This window comes from Hylobates moloch, unplaced genomic scaffold (assembly GCF_009828535.3).
Source record: "Hylobates moloch isolate HMO894 unplaced genomic scaffold, HMol_V3 SCAFFOLD_18, whole genome shotgun sequence".
NCBI classification, from domain to species: Eukaryota; Metazoa; Chordata; class Mammalia; order Primates; family Hylobatidae; genus Hylobates; species Hylobates moloch.
In genome coordinates, this window is record NW_026652293.1 from 73,474,075 (window position 1) to 73,488,091 (window position 14,017).

Here is a 14,017-nt window from a genome sequence, read left to right on the forward strand (position 1 = left end):
CATTCTGAAAACCTGGCTTTGTGCTTTTTCTTCTTTTTTCAGCTCTTTCTCACAAGACACTAAGATGGTTCTAGTTCCTGGTAGCAACTGCCATGACCAACCTCATCCCATGACAACCAGTCCACGAGAAGATAAAGTTAAGAAACATTAAAATGGGAAGGCTCTTCTGAATCTGTAGAGTATGTCTCCTTCATTTTATAGACGTGTGTTGGCCCATGTGTTAATGTTCTCTCACAGGCAGTTGAATTTGGCATTTATATAGCACTTTTAAAAGTTTTCACTTGCATCACCTCATTCTCAATATCATAGCTATCTAGTACCATCAGTAATGTTTCTAATGATATGGACCATTATTTTGTGATGCTATGAGGGAATGTTAAGGAATCAAGGACCATGTATGCTGCACTATTGAATCTACAGACTGGTGACTGTAAAGATTGTTCTAGCTTTTACTATTCTATACAGTGATCTAAATATGGAGTAGGAAGAGATTTATTGGACGATGGAAACATATAGTCTGAAACTAAGGCTATAATACTCATACTGTCTATAGCCACCAACAATTTCTTCCAACAAAAGGGTTAACAAAATTTGGTCGATAGTTATTACTGCATTTGTGCAGAGATGACATAAAATTTTAAAGGCTAGAAAATATGAAATTATGCAAAATAGTTTTCTACCCAACAAAAAAATATATGTACAGTTGTCCCTTGGTATCCTCAGGGGATTGGTTTGAGGACCTGCACAGATACCAAACATCAAGGATGCTCAAGTTCCCCAGTTTGCCTTCCCACATCTGTGGATTTTTGATCATGGGTGGTTGAATCCACAGATGTGGAAGTCATAAACAGAGAGGGCCTACTGTATGTAGAAAATACCAAAAAAGTTAGATTTATTTATCTGTTTATGTATCTTTATGTATAACTCATTTATAAATTTATTTATGTTTCTTAGTCAAGAAGCTAGGATTCTTACAGCAGTTCTAGGACAACATGTATCTATCTATATCTCCAGCCATCAACCATCGGGAGCTTTTACACCTCAGTAAAAACTGAGTAACTAAGCAGCTAGCTATGGTACAGCAAAGCATAAGAATCCCATCCTTTTACCCCTCACACCTACATAAATAATTTGTTGTTAAATTTTTATCTGTTGTGGGGTACTATGATGCCCCTTAAAATTGTTATCTAGCATTTTGCAAACATTTCGATTGATAACTTCTACCTCTGATCTCTCCCTGCATTGTTCTTGCTGATAATAAAGAACAACTGCCAATTATTCTTCATTCTTTGCCCTGGCTTTGGAAGACTGTTACTAAGTCCTCCAGCCATCATCTCTAAACTCCCAATCAAGTCTGTCTGTATAGAATGTTGTTTTTTTGTAGAGAGGAGCAATGTTTTTTCCTCAGTTTTATGAGTGTGTGTGTATTTCCATCATTTCAACATCCTTTCAGTTCAAAGTCAAGGCCTTCTCAAAGCATGCATAGCTCATGGCAACATGCCTACCTATCCTTGTTAAAACTTTAGTGCCAGGGTGTCACTGTGGAAAGAACAAGAACTTTGGAGACACCCACTGTCTTCTGTTACTTTCATTCTCTGTGCCTCCCCCATCTATTAATAAAGGTCATAAATCTACCTGGCAGGATTGACGTGAGAATGACATAAGCATACTTGTAATGAAACTGGAATCACGCTTCCAGCCTAGTAGATACTCTGTATATGGTAGCTACTGTGCTTCATTACTTACACACAAAATAATTTTTACTTTTCTACAAACCACTTTCAGAGAATCTACTTCCATACATTTACCTTCTACTAGGTTGAGTGATTATTTCCAACACAAAAAAACATAAATGTTTGAAGTGATATGTTAATTATTCTGATTTGATCATTGCACATTTCATGTACTGAAATATTACACTGTACCCTATAAATATGTAACAAAAGTTTTAAAAAGCTAGGCTGAGTGAGGGAACCTGACAGTCCTAAGCAGCCACGTTCATCAACATCATCTTATTCTTTTTTTTTTTTTGACTGTCTGTAAAATTAAAATGGTAAGAAGATCTATAAGATAGTTGGCCCATAACAAACGAGCAGGTGCTTATAGTCCTGGTTAAATTCTGAGTCCCTATGTGCCCCTGTGGACGAGTGAAGAACATGCCATCCCAAAGTACCCCAGATTGTTTCAAGTTGAAAACACTGGAGAAATTGTAGTTTCAGAAAGGGTTAGCTGGCCTATCTCTTCCTATATGCAGCAAGCCATAAAGATTCCTCTGGGAGGGGTATCTTCCCTCTGCCAGGGCAAGAAAATAGCTCTTATCACCAGAGACTGGAACTTGGGGCCTGCAATGAACCTAATAAAGGGCTGGGTGCAGTGGCTCATGCCTGTAATCCCAGCACTTTGGGAGGCTGAGGCAGATGGATCACTTGAGGCCAGGAGTTCAGGACCACCCTGGCCAACCTGGCGAACCCCGTCTCTACTAAAAAACATAAAAAATAAAAAAATTAGCTGGGCATGGTGGCGGGCACCTGTAATCCCAGCTACTTGGGAGGCTGAGGCACGAGAACCACTTGAATTTGGGAGGTGGAGGTTGTAGTTAGCAGAGACCACACCACTGCACTCCAGCCTGGGCGACAAAGCAACACTCTATCCCAAAAAATTAAATTAAATTAAAATTAAGAAATAAACTTAATCAAGTAACCCCTACTTTCCACTAGTTTTATGCCCCCCATATATTCCCTAGTGATTCTGCTAGAAAATGTACTGCCTTCAGCCAGATTTTCTTTGTTCTGTCATTATTTTCTTAAATTTATTATTGTTTGTCTAAGAAGTACAGAAGTGTCTTGCTTTGGCCATTTCTTCAGACTTCACTCTCTTGTGAAGATCCTCACGTTCATGTAAAACTAATAAAACGTGTATGCTTTTCTCTATTCATCTGCCTGGTGTCCACTTGGTCTCCACATCCACAGAAGAGCTTAGGGAGGTTGCAGGTGATCTCTGATGTCCTTAACACCTGTCAGGGAATATGGGGTGGAGCAACATGTAACAGCCTTTGCAGGACTTCAAAGTCAGGTGGCCCATCTGTCTTCGTAAAGCCATCTTTATTATTTTAGTCCCAGCAGTTTGTGGTCTGGGAAGATAGTGTTATCACACTTTCCCGGAAGAAAAATTAAGTTACGGCACATAAGGAAATCTGCGGAGTATAGATACAAGAAGGGAAAACTGAGATGCCCAGGAAGATAGGCAGTAAGAGGAGCTTCTCAGTTCTAAGCACAGGAAAGAGTGTGACTGAAACCAAGCCAAGGAACAACAAAAAGCAATTGGGTGTTAACAGTGTTGATGAGGATTAGAAAAATATAGTGAAAGTAAATATAGAGATGCTTCAAAAAAGAAAAACAGAAGTGAATGATCATAAGACTATTCTTGGCTCCTGCATCTCATTAACTACTAATTTACAAGTTATATACTTATAGAGTGCAAAGGGTATGTTGGCAGGTTCTTCTTCATGTAATACTACCATAATTAGTCATTAATAAATGCTTGCAAATGAGAATGAGTGAATTAGTAAAATTCTCCTTCCTTTTTTGAGGTACAATATTTTCATTTGATTTGATGATATGCCTTCTCATTTTACTTCTCTTCCGAGTGATACTGATGCTCCATAATTTTACAATTAAGGAAAATTTGTTTTGATGCTTTTGCATCATGTCATGAATTTAGTAGAAATATACTGGTGGGGATACAGGTAAGAACTAAATTTAATTTCTATGTGAGTCACACACATTTCATATGTCAAGGTAAAATCAAACCTTTTGACTTAATAGTTAAGAGGATTGATCTTCTAACAACGCTAACAAATGGTTTTAAGATTTTTGGTCAGATAGTGATCTAGAGGTACTGAAATAATAATAGACATTTTGTGTTCATTACAGGGTCTCCAGAAAATATAGCTCCAGAGCAGGATAAAGGCCTAGATGAAAAACCAGAAAGTTGGGGTGAATTTTTTTGCTTCATTTAGGATGACAAGTTTAGCACTCAGCATATCCATGGCAAAAGTAGCAAGTGAATCAATATTTGCTGAATCAATGAACAAGGACATTTATGAGTAAGTGACATGTCAAGAATATTAAAAACCTAACACTGCATAGAAAAACACCAGACTTTATTGTGTGTTACAAGCTGTTGAGGCTATAAGCTATTGTAGCTATTTTGTGTGTTATATTATATTGTGTGTTATAAGCTATTGTAGCTATTTTGTTGTGAGAAAAGATAATCGTGATATTAACAAGATAAATGTCAGTAAGAGTGGACTTGGGGCAGTATTCTCAAGATAGACTTGTTTATTGTTAGGGACAAACATGGTGCCACACTTCCCTGTGGTCCCACTGCTCCTAAATCTTAGCACCATCTTAATCTAGTAAGAATCCGTAAGACCGCTGACAATCTTGGAACAAAGTGTTGAAAGAGTTTAATGAGTAATCTATCAAGATCACCCTCCCAATAACGGCACACCAGATGGCTCAGCAGCATCACGCTTCATGGCAAAATAATCGCTAATTAATCTTCTCGTACATGTGTTATTCTCTTCACCCACACAGCTAAAGTTCAACGATAAACCTACTAAAAAATTCCAGTTTATTTTTTTGTTTGGATATTCAAGCCATGAGCAAACTGAGAAACAAAAATCAATCTCCAAACACCTCTGATTAGGTGAAGAGCCTAGAACAGCTTTGTAAAGCCTGATACCATCACAGGATGATTTCACCCCAAACTCTAAAGGAATGGTATTATCAACATCCTCTGATAGCGAAGAGAATTCTCCACAGCATAATTTGCTTTGAACCACAATGACTTCAAAAAGTTAACAGGATGAAAGCCATGGTATAAAAGAGGCTTGAGGAACTCCAGTGGCGCAATCGGTTAGCCCACGGTGCTTGTAAAAGAGGCTTGAGTACTTGAGTGTAAAGTACTCTATATTTACAATGTGATTTTAAAACTCAGTAATATTTTTCTTACCCAGAGGCTCAACTTCTTGCAGCCTCCTCTTCTTCTAAATACAGCTCATAATTTTGAAATGATTAATAAAATGCCTCTGAGTCAAGAAAATCATTTAAAAACTTCACTGAATCCTATATTTTTATCACTATCATGTTATTTACTCTTATTTATGTGCATGTATTAAAATTTTTTTCATTTCCAACACAGTATAAGTATGATTAGTGTGTGGGGAGAAATATTTTAAAAGAAAATCTAAAAAGAAAACAGATGGCAGCTGATCATATTAAGGAAACAGAGATGCTAAAATGAAGACAAAGCTAAGTAACTTAATGATAAAATAACAGGCATTCATCAGGACAATTCTGAGCCATAAAAAGAAGATACGTTAGACTTGTTATTTTCTGTTTAAGAAGATATGGAAGTGGTCATTTTAGAAATCCTTCAAAATATTATGCTTTATTTTTTAGAACTGGCATTTGGAAAGGTAAGATTAGTCATGTAGAAAAATCTCATATGCGGAACATTTTATTCTCTGACAAAACCAAGTAAAAATGGACTATTACCATATTTAGAAATTTCTGAAGTAAGTTTATTTTCTCAATAGTAAGAGTTAGTAAAAGAAGTATCTGGGCTTTCATCTTTTTTTAAAAAAACATCATTTGCATGTAAGAAAAATCAAGTGCCACTTTCTCAACAGCAATCATAATTCGGGATAGAGAAGTGAATAATAAGGTGACATAGAATAGATAAGCTAAAAGAGATTCTATTTGGCAGAAGTGAAAACAGAATCATAATTTACACTGACATTGAGGAATGCAATAGGAAATTAATATAAGTAAATGCTATTTCCAAAAAAGGAGCAGAGTACAAAGACTATGCCAGCCCCCTGCCTAGGTTCACATCCCGGGTCCCTCATTTGCTGGCTGTGTGACCTGAGCAAGAGACTTGGATTCTCTGGGCCTTGGTGTTCTCATCTGTAAGAAGAAGTTGATAAAATACTAGTGCCAAAGATTAGTGGTAAGGATCCATTAAGATAATATGCACAACGCACTTAAAACACAGTCTGCCACACAGAAATGCTCCTGAGATGAGAGTTATTATCAGTTGATACTTATGAAGTGTCACATTCAGAAGCACTTAATCTAGTTTAAGGGGCGACGGGAAACATGAGTAGCTAGTGTTGCTCTGGGCTTCCCAATCATGTTAAACACTTCCAATTCAACTCTATTTTAAACGCCCCACGTGATCAAACCAGAGTCTTTTGTGTGCTGAAATCTGCCTATGTTTTTCCCTACAGCAAAGAACACTAACAAAATCCCAAAAAGAAATTAGGGACAAACTTATTATATATTACAGGGATAGCCACAGATTTCCAAAGGCAGCATGCTCCGCACATTAGGTTTACAAAACCGTACTGTGAATACCAGATGCCAATGAGAGAACTGCCTGCTTTAGAGGAGGACTGATGTGAGGACACCCTGAACCTGATAGTAGAAGAAAAACAGGGACAGAGAGAGCACGGGGACAGCAATCAGAATGGGAGATGAATTCTTAGGGAAGCATAATATATGCTTAGGACTAAAAAAAGAAAATCGACATTAAAATAATAAAGCAATTGACAGTGAGAGCAACAGATAATCATAAATCAATGATCTTTTTTACACACACAAAGTAGATCAGTCTAGCTGCCTAATGGCAGTTATGACATCTTAGGCATTCTGCATAGATGAAAAATCATGCTGAAATTTGAAAAAATGGTCCATGTAATACCGGTGTGAATAACTGTTTTCAGATCTACATTATACGGCCTATATGATATTAGCATGTTCATTCCCCAGATTTAGATAGACAGTTCCATCAGCCAATCCTTTAAGAAGATTCTGTTATATTATATGTGTGCATATATATATATATATATATATGGGTTAGGTGCATAGAATAGTATTTAGATGATATAAAAATCATGCTTACTTCATCTAGGTACAGTATGAGGAAACTACCACAATCGCAAGAGCCAGGGCAATAATAAATTACAGTGGAAAACAACATTCCATCTAAAATTCAGTATATATTCTGCAAAATTTCCATTAGTTAATTTGGCTGAATGAGCTGGAAGTAGGGCACTGAATTAACTTTTTAATAGGCAGAGGAGTTTCTACAGCTGTATTTCTTCAAATCAGAGACAGCACACACTGCCACACAAGCACATGTGGAAATCATGGGAAAAAAAGGCTCAACTGCAAGTCATGGAGCTCAAATTCTGATCCTAGTGCCTGTAACTGCATGTCAGGAGTAAGTCATTTCTTTTCTTTTGTTTTGAGATGGAGTCTCACTTTGTCACCAGTCTGGAGTGCAGTGGTACGATCTCGGCTCACTGCAACCTCCGCCTTCCAGGTTCAAGCGATTCTCCTGCCTCGGCCTCTCAAGTAGCTGGGACTACAGGCGTGCGCCACCATGCCCGGCTAATTTTTGTATTTTAGTAGAGACAGGGTTTCACCATGTTGGGCAGGATGGTCTCTATCTCTTGACCTCGTGATCCACCTGCCTCGGCCTCCCAAAGTGTTGGAATTACAGGCGTGTGCCACCGCGTCCAGCCAAGTCGCTTCCTTTCTTAGAGCTGGCATCTGTAAATGCAGCAGGGATCACTAAAGACTTTTTAATTCTGAGTCCATGACAAGATGGGCAGTCAAAACACTAGCTAGAAGTTGTGGCAGAGCAGCCGCCATCCTTATTTTTGCCTCCTTGTGTCAAAGGGAAATGGATTTTTCTTTATTTCTCAGACATTCTTGCCATTGCCCATGTCCCAGTACTCTAACATGAAAGAGAAAAATAGCCCAATATGAAATATAAAAGCTGATTTTAATTTCAGTTGCTTACAACTCAATCCTGATGATTCTCAAGGGCTGCTATAGTATAGAGTTTTGTGTACACAGAGCAAATGAATACTTATTCCAAATAGGAACTGGTTTTACGTGTGTGTTCTATTTACACATTTTCAAAAACTAGTTGTAAAAACACACGCATGTCTTCGGATTAGCCAATAACACATCCCATGTGCCAAAATATCCTGAATGCATTTTGTTTGAAAATCAAATATCATTCCTAAGGAATAAGCAATATAGTCTTCTCATAATACCTGTTAATGGTATCTCTTTTAAAAATCACTATTCCTTAATATTTGAACCATAATGAATGATAAGTCTAATTTAAAAGCCACAGCCTTGGTCAGTGAAACAGTCACAGTTTTTATGAAATTTCAGAACAAAACCAGATGGAATGCACTTTTATCTGTATTTTGCAGAAATAAATGCTTGAATTGAGAGAAGTGTGTAGGACGTCAGGACTGATGTTTGCAACTTCTGAATAATCTTTACAGCATAGTATCATTTTAAAAATCCTAGTTTACATAAGCACATGTATTTGTCAATTTTTATTTTTTAAATTTCTGTGATTTCTGTGTGTATATGTTGGTGTATGAGTTTTAGTAACTAAAATAATCTGAAAATAAGAATTTTAGATTTTAGAATACCTAAAATCTAATACACAAGCTTTCCATGAACCTACTGGATAGAGATCATCTTTCTCAAAATTAGTTTGGAAACTAGATATGGGTAAATTTGTTAAATAAGACGTATTAAAACATTTTTTCTGTTTGCTGTTTTGAAACCAGCACAGTCTTTCATAAACAATTTGATTTTAATTTTAAATACCACAATTAAAATTATAACTACTGCCTAACAATAACAGTGAGGCAGGTTCAGAATCCATAATGAGTAAATTCAGATGAGCTATTAAAAGTATTAACAACTCCCCGCAAAAATCCCCCCTTTTCTTCACCATTCTGCTTGCCAATTTCATTATTTTGTGTAATGAGCCAGAATTTAAACATCAGATGTTTTTAAAGAATTAAAATCAGGCTGGGCATGGTGGCTCACGCCTGTAATCCCAGCATTTTGGGAGGCCAAACTGAGAGGACTGCTTGAGACTAGGAGTTCGAGACCAGCCTGGACATCATAGTGAGACCCCATCTCTACAAAAAGTTTCTTAAAAAATTAGCAGGGCATGGTGGTGCATGCCTGTGGTCCCAGGTACTTGGGAGACTGAGGTGGGAGAATCACTTGGATTTTAAGGAATTTAAGGTTGCTGTTAGTCATGATCATGCCACTGCACCGGGTGACAGAGTAAGACCCCCTCTTTAAAAAACAAAAATTAAAAAAGAATTAAAATCAATTAGCCTCTAAGAAAATATGGTTTCATAAGGTTCTTTTAATAAAGTATATAGTGAGACAACTTTATTTCCAGAATTCAAATAAATTATAGGAGAGGTGGGGGACTGGGGCAGGCTGGTCAATGGGTACAAAATTACACTTAGGCAGGAAGAATAAGTTTTGGTGCTCTATTATGCAGTAGGGTGACTATAGCAAATAACAATGTAGTGTATATTTCAGGATAGCTAGAAGAGGAGATTTTGAATGCTGTTACCACAAAGACATGATAAATGTTTAAAGTGGTGGATACGGTAATTGCCTTGATTTGTTCATTATATTATATATACATGCATTGAAACATCACATCATACCTTATAAATATATATAACTATTATGTGCCAATTATAAATAAGAAACGAAATTCTAGATGCTGTAGGTGATATTAACGAGAAGAAATGGCTGGAGCCTCAGTGGATCAGTAATCTTGGTGGACAAAACACACATGCCCCCTGATGGAAGGAGTACTGCATTACATGGGGCAATGGTTATGAGCCTGGCCTTTGAGCCAGACTGCCCTGGACCCGCTGCATCTTAGCAGTTCTTTAGTCTTCAATATTCAAGTTTTTTACCATTTTCATTATGTAATAAACTTTCCTATAAATGTGATCATTATTCTTAGAACACATATCTTCAGATTGGCTTCTCTCCTAAATTCCTGTATGGTATTCTGAACAGCCTTTGTGACATCTCCACGTGAATATTGAATAATCTCAAATTGATCATGTCAAAATTGAATTGTTGGCTTTCATCTGAAACCCACTCTTCTCGCAGTCCTTCTCATCTGAGTTAATATCACTGACTTTTATTCCACTGCTCAGACCAAAGAGCTTGGATCGTCTTTGATGTCTTTCTCCCATTCACCAGCTCCAGTCCAGAAGCACATTCTGATGATCCTGTTTTGCTGTATGTTCTTAGAATCTGCCCACTTATCGGCCACCCACCTCCACCACCCCAGTCCAACCTCATATCATCCTGTGGCTGAGTCACTGTAACAACATTCAAACTAATTTCATTCATACTTCGCCCTTTGCTATGATGCTATCTTAAAACATATATTAGATCATGTCTCTCCTATGAAAGCCCTCAACGATTTCCCCGATTTCTCGGGATAGAAATAAAATTCCTTGTCATAGGCTTATAAGATCTTATATGATCTGGCCACCCCAGTTACTTCTCTGTCTTCCTTTCCTATTTCCTTGACCATCTTTACACATCCTCCTCTAGTTCACAGACCTCCTTGTTGCTCCTCAAACACACCAAGCATGCACAGGCCTTGGGCTTTGCTAGTCTCTCTGCCTGGAATGCTCAGAACCCTTCCTTCAGAGAGCAGAACACCCCACTTCCTTCCTTCAGTTGGATTCTAGCCAAAGCCACCACATCAGAGACACCAGCCATGACTACGCTGATGTAAAAGACCGCATATCTTTTAGTTGGCTTTCAGAAAAACCATTTTTATTTAGTACTCATCACCACTTACCATGTAACATATTTAACTATTTTTTATTGATTATTATCTTGTCTAGTGAACATTTTAAGCTCTAGGTAAGTATGGACATTTTTGTTTGTTTGCTTGGTTGGTTTTAGTGGTTTGTTTGCTTGATCTGCTCTCCGACCATGACTTAATTTCTGAGATATTGCAACCAACTAAAAAATATGAGAGCAGAAATGGATAAAAGGATCTTACATTATTTCATAGCACAAATTCTTAGAAATAAAATAGGGGAGCCAAAAGATGCACGTATTTTTTAAGTGTTGCTATTTTATTTATTTTGTGTGTGTGTGTGACGGATTCTGTGTCACCCAGGCTAGAGTGCATTGGCGCGATCTCAGCTCATTGCAACCTCCCTCTCCCTGGTTCAAGCGATTCTCTGGCCTCAGCCTCCTGAGTAGCTAGGATTACAGGTATGTGCCACCAAGCCTGGCTAATTTTTGTAATTTTAGTAGAGACTGGCTTTCACCATGTTGGCCAGGCTGGTCTCAAACTCCTGACCTCAGGTGATCCGCCTGCCTCAGCCTCTCAAAGTGCTGGGATTACAGGCATGAGCCACCATGTCCATCCTATGTATGTCTATGTTATTTAAACGTAATATTGTTCCATCTCCAGATGGCATTATTAGCAATAATACATATATAGTATAACATACATATATATTATATATATAATTTAAATTCTCACCAAAAGGGTATAAATGCGTTGGTATCCCTGTAAAGTAGTTAACCACTTGGAATTATTATTTATTTTCTCATTCTTCATTTGCTGGGAAGAAATGGCATTTTGCTTTAATTTGACTTAACTGGAGTTATATTATATTGAATTTTAGCTAAAATGCACAGTCTTTTAATACACACTATGAGTGAAAGAAAAGACATTTCAAGTTGACAGGGAAGGTTTCACAAAAGGATAGGTTAGACTAGGAATGGAAGGGTTTTAGACTGTTGGTCAAGAGGGAGGTCCTTCAATTTCTCCCCAGTTCTCCTAAAAATGCTCTCTTTTCTTATTTTCTCACCTTTCAATTTTGATTTGTTTCCTAGGTTTGTCTTATGTAATTAATTAATAAAAATGCATTCCCTTTTTATTTTTCAAATTCTTTGCTCCATTATTTACTCATAACAGGTTTTATTAATTTACCCTGTTAGACTTCATTTCTTCAGCCATTCATCTGTCATCCATCCACCCACCTGCTATCCATTCATCCATCATCCATCATCCATCCACCCATCGGCTGTCCATCTAACACATAATTATTCACTGTCTGCTTCGTTTTAGGTGCTTAACTACAAGCCACAGATATAAAAGTGAAGATGACACTCTCCCTCCCTCTACCCTCAAGAGACTCACAATGCTGTGGAGTATCCTGTGCTTTAAAAAGCCAACGATGGGCCTGTTGTGGTGGCTCACGCCTGTAATCCCAGCATTTTGGGAGGCCGAGGTGGGCAGATCACCTGAGGTCAGGAGTTTGAGACGAGCCTGGCCAACATGGTGAAACCCCATCTGTACTAAAAACACAAAAATTAGCTGGGCGTGGTGGTGCATGCCTGTAGTAACAGCTGCTCGGGAGGCTGGGGCAGGAGAATGGCTTGAACCCAGGAGACGGAGGTTGCAGTGAGCTGAGATCGGGCCACTGCACTCCAGACTGGGCGACAGAACAAGACTCTGATTCAAAAAAATAAAAAATAAAATAAAAGCCAACGATGACTTCTGGTTTTAACTGAGACATTTAAAGAGCTTAGAAGCTGTCATTCTCATCCTTTCGACAAAAGAAAACTGAAAAAGCTGAAAATCCACTATTTTTCCTGGACCGTTCAGAGAAGTAAAGTTGCAGGACAAACCTTCATTCCAAAATCTGCACAGACAGGCTCATCCAGAGACATCACCAAGATCTACTTACCTGGAGCAGAAGCTTTTGGATCCATAAACTGAGAGAAACATGAAAATGGCTCTTCTGACAAAGAACTTGAGACTCAGTGTGAACTAGCTTGACAATGAGGAACTCGAGGGGTTCATAGTGTTGGTGGGGAATGGGGCACACGCCTTCATGAGCTACACTTCCGGAAATCCCACCAGATTCTCATGGTGAAGATCCAAGAAAGATCCCTCATGGCTCTGGCAGAGGAGGGAAAAGTAATCATTGCGAAAAATGCCCAGAGCCCTCTCTATAACAAAGGCGTCTACCCCAAAGGAAAGACATTGTCAGACATTATTCTCACTAGGGAAAGGGCATTTCTCCAACTGCAGTCCCCTCTAGACTTTGTCTCTCACCGAAGGGAAGAAAAAAAGCAAACAACATGAACAGGGGCAGAGCTTCTACAAAATAGTTTGGGAAAGCTACAGCTGGGAAAGGAAGATAGTGGTGGGAGACAGGGGATCTATACCACTGCAGGACACTTGCAAAGGTCACAGCTCCAAGGGACAGACTCTGAAATGCTGAGATTTCATTGAAATATTATATAATTCTCTCATTCCCTAACAATTATGCACCATACCTATAGGCTATGGTATAATAACAGATTACAGCTGAAAGAGTTGTTAAGACACCAACATTCTCTGAGGTGAAATACTTAGAGGAGCTCAAAGTTACAGAAGAATAAAAATAAAAGCACTAGAGGAATTTGAAGCTTCTGTCATTTATAACCACAGCAAGCATTAAGCACGGTCCAAGTACTAAACCATAAATTAGCACACTAAAGGCCTGAGTTCCCATTACCTAATACAAGATGTGCAGCTTTCTTTTCTTTCTCTCTTTCTCTCTTTTTCTCTTTTTTTTTGAGATGGGACTTTCACTCTGTTGTCCAGCTGGAGTGTAGTAGTGTGATCACGGCTCATTGCAGCCTCGATCTCCCAGGCTCAAGCAGTCCTCCCAACTCAGCCTTCCGAGTAGCTGAGAGCACAGGCACATGCAACCACACCGGGCTAATTGTTTTTATTTGAAGAGATGGGGTCTCACCACATTGCCCAGTCTGGTCTTGAACTCCTGGGCTTAAGCTATCTGCCTGCCTTGGCCTACCAAAGTGCTGGGATTACAGGCATGATCCACCCTACCCAGCCATGTTCAGCTTTGAATGTAAAATTACAAGGCAGGCAAAAAAGTAAGAAAAACACAGTGTGAAGAGGCAAAACAATCATGAGAACCAAATTCGAATATGACAGAGAAATTGGAATTATCAGACAGGAAGTTTAAATTGTAATTAATATGTTAGGGACTCTAACAGAAAAAGGGCAAAACATGGAAGAGTAGATGAATAACGTAAGC

General features: G+C 38.4%; 1 protein-coding gene across 1 annotated transcript in view; it reads right to left on the reverse strand.

Annotated features, from left to right (window-relative positions):
• The window catches only part of RGS7 (regulator of G protein signaling 7), a 581,272-nt gene that overhangs the window by 152,703 nt on the left and 414,552 nt on the right, over nucleotides 1-14,017 (reverse strand). The window lies entirely within an intron of this gene.